This window comes from Etheostoma spectabile, chromosome 23 (genome assembly GCF_008692095.1).
Source record: "Etheostoma spectabile isolate EspeVRDwgs_2016 chromosome 23, UIUC_Espe_1.0, whole genome shotgun sequence".
In the NCBI taxonomy this organism is placed as follows: Eukaryota; Metazoa; Chordata; class Actinopteri; order Perciformes; family Percidae; genus Etheostoma; species Etheostoma spectabile.
The window spans coordinates 19,044,675-19,047,151 of NC_045755.1; the positions used below are offsets into that span (position 1 = coordinate 19,044,675).

The 2,477-nt window shown below is 42.3% G+C and overlaps 1 protein-coding gene across 23 annotated transcripts in view; it reads left to right on the forward strand.

Moving 5' to 3' along the window:
• celf2 (cugbp, Elav-like family member 2) overlaps positions 1-2,477 on the forward strand; it is a 234,019-nt gene that overhangs the window by 182,861 nt on the left and 48,681 nt on the right. The window lies entirely within an intron of this gene.

A 2,477-nucleotide genomic window follows, 5' to 3' on the forward strand; every position in this document is an offset into this window, starting at 1 on the left:
CTATCTGTCCAATTTGAGTTTTCTGTTGCACGACTAAAACAAACGCTAATAAACCAGAGCGTTTTTCTACCATCCCAGAATGCTGTGCGGACTAGCTAGACCGCCCACTGCAGCAATGTGGAAGTTGATCTGACAATGCGAGACCCTAACCGATTTCCATGGGGGAGCGGGATTTTATTTTTCCCTAACCAACACTGCACCATTTGAAATCAACACTGGTGTGAGCTATGCCTCATTCTGGTTTTGCCCGGGTTGGGACTGCATTACCGCAAACCCCATTTGTTTAAACACAGACATTTTCATAGAAAATAATTGCAATTTGGTCGCCTGGGTACCTCACCCAGTAGAGCAAGCGCTCATATACAGAGGCTTTTGAACATTTGAACACATGTTCCACCAAAACTTGTTCATTCCTGAGGCGGTTTAAAGAAATGCCAATGAGCCAGAGCACGTTTTTCTCCCATCCTAGAATGCTGTGTGAACTAGTCACCTGTAGCATGCCAGGACCAAAATCTGAAGACTGATGTACAAACTAAACCACCCAAATATCCTTGTGCTGCATCACATATTAATGTTGGCATGTTTCCTCAGTGAGTCAGAAGTCTTATGTTGACCCGGACAGTGAAATGTAGCTTTCATAGTTCAATGTGTGTCTATTCTATTCTATTTAATCCATTGTATCAGATCCTGTTTTCAACCAGCTGCTTCTTAGAAAATGTTGCATAGGTTTTGAGAGAGTCCCGTTAGGAAGGAAACACAACTGAACCGCGGCGACATCCTGAGGCTGTTTTGGCCACTGTAAATACATGCTTCTCCTTTTTTTGCTCTATATATTTGTCCCTCTCTCTCTCTTTTTCCTCCCCCTCTTGCTCTCTCAGCTCGAGCCCCAGATCACCTCACCCCCCTCCTCTGACCTCCTAACCCCCATCCATATCCTTCACCTTCCCCGCCGCTCCAGATTAGCCTCACCGTAAGCCAGTCCTGAGCTTTTTGATACCACCCCAGACAGTCCAAATTAGGAGACATGTTGCATCTTGTTGGGTTGGTTATATTTAACATTGCAGAATTACATTTTACAACGCCAAGTTATACCAGTAATGTTCCTCTCTTTCCCTTAATTGATCGGGGAAACAAAGATGAAGGATTCATATTTCGATCAGTGTTTTCATGTCAGTCTTCAGGTCAGATACCAAGTCAGTAAGCAAGTAAACATACAAATAAAAGGTTTTAAAGAAAAGACAAAGGAGTCATGATTTATAAAAACATGGATGCACAAATCACAAAATATAGAATTATTACATCAGGGGGATGCCAAAGAAAGCACTAGGCCTGCAGGTGATTTGAAAATCTTCTATACTGGGTTTATACCTGGGTTATGGTAGATTATCAGTCACTACTTTTTATACCTTACTTCGAGGAACCCTTTTTTTTTTTAAATGAATAAAATATGCCAAAGTCTCAAATGTTAAATGCAGCCATACCAGAACATATCTTAAATAAAGTCTCAAATTGGCGACATGTTCATTTTAATAAGAAAGTGCCTGATCAAAGAATGAATAAAGAATATGAATATGAATCTGACCAGACGGTGCCCGTACAAATGCAAATCAATCAATACTTAAATTATGGTTGGACATCGTTTGGATTATGGCAAACAATCTCTCACAACAAGAGTGAATTCAATGTCTCCAAATGTGGAAATTATTTCAAGTTGCTTCCCTTGATTTGGAGAAGAGTATGAGTCCACCTGTTAAATTTATGCTGCGTTTGCTTCATCTCATTGGGGCAGGCTGAGGTGACATTACATACTCAAAAAAAAAGCCTGGTGCAAAAACTAGACACAGGCCTATTAAAAAGCCGTCAAACCAGTCAGATTTGTCTCCAACAAACTAGGGTACGGGGTTTAAAATAAGCACTCTAAAAATGGCCACCCTTTCAGTGGATCATGAGGTCGACACATGACCAGATCTCACGAGTGATTCCACCTGCACCCCTGCTGTCTCATCTATCAAACCAATCTCAGCTATTGTACGTCTATAGATAGCTCTCGTAGTAACACAGGGACCCCTTCCATCATTAACCATTCCGCCCCACAAACCCCTCATTTTTTACTTGAATCCCAATACTCCTTACCTCCCCCTCCCCTCCCCCCTTTGTGGTTTCTATGTGCTGAGGAGATGGAGGGGCTTTTGAAAACTCTCCGACCTCCTATTCCTCCTCTTCCTCTTGTCACAACCAGCTGTCACTGTCATCGTCACGAAGGTTTCCATGTGGATCTGTCGGTCACGTATATATTTTTTTTTCTGTGGTTGTCGGGTGTTATGGATGTTTTACCGTTGACTTTGTTTTCTCAAGTGTCTTCTCTTTCTTTCTCCTCAAGGTTGTCTCTATGTAGAACCCGCCTCTGCCTCAAACTATGTAAACTGCTCAAACTCCCATGTTCCTTTGCGTCTTAGAAACAGCGACCACCCCCCCCC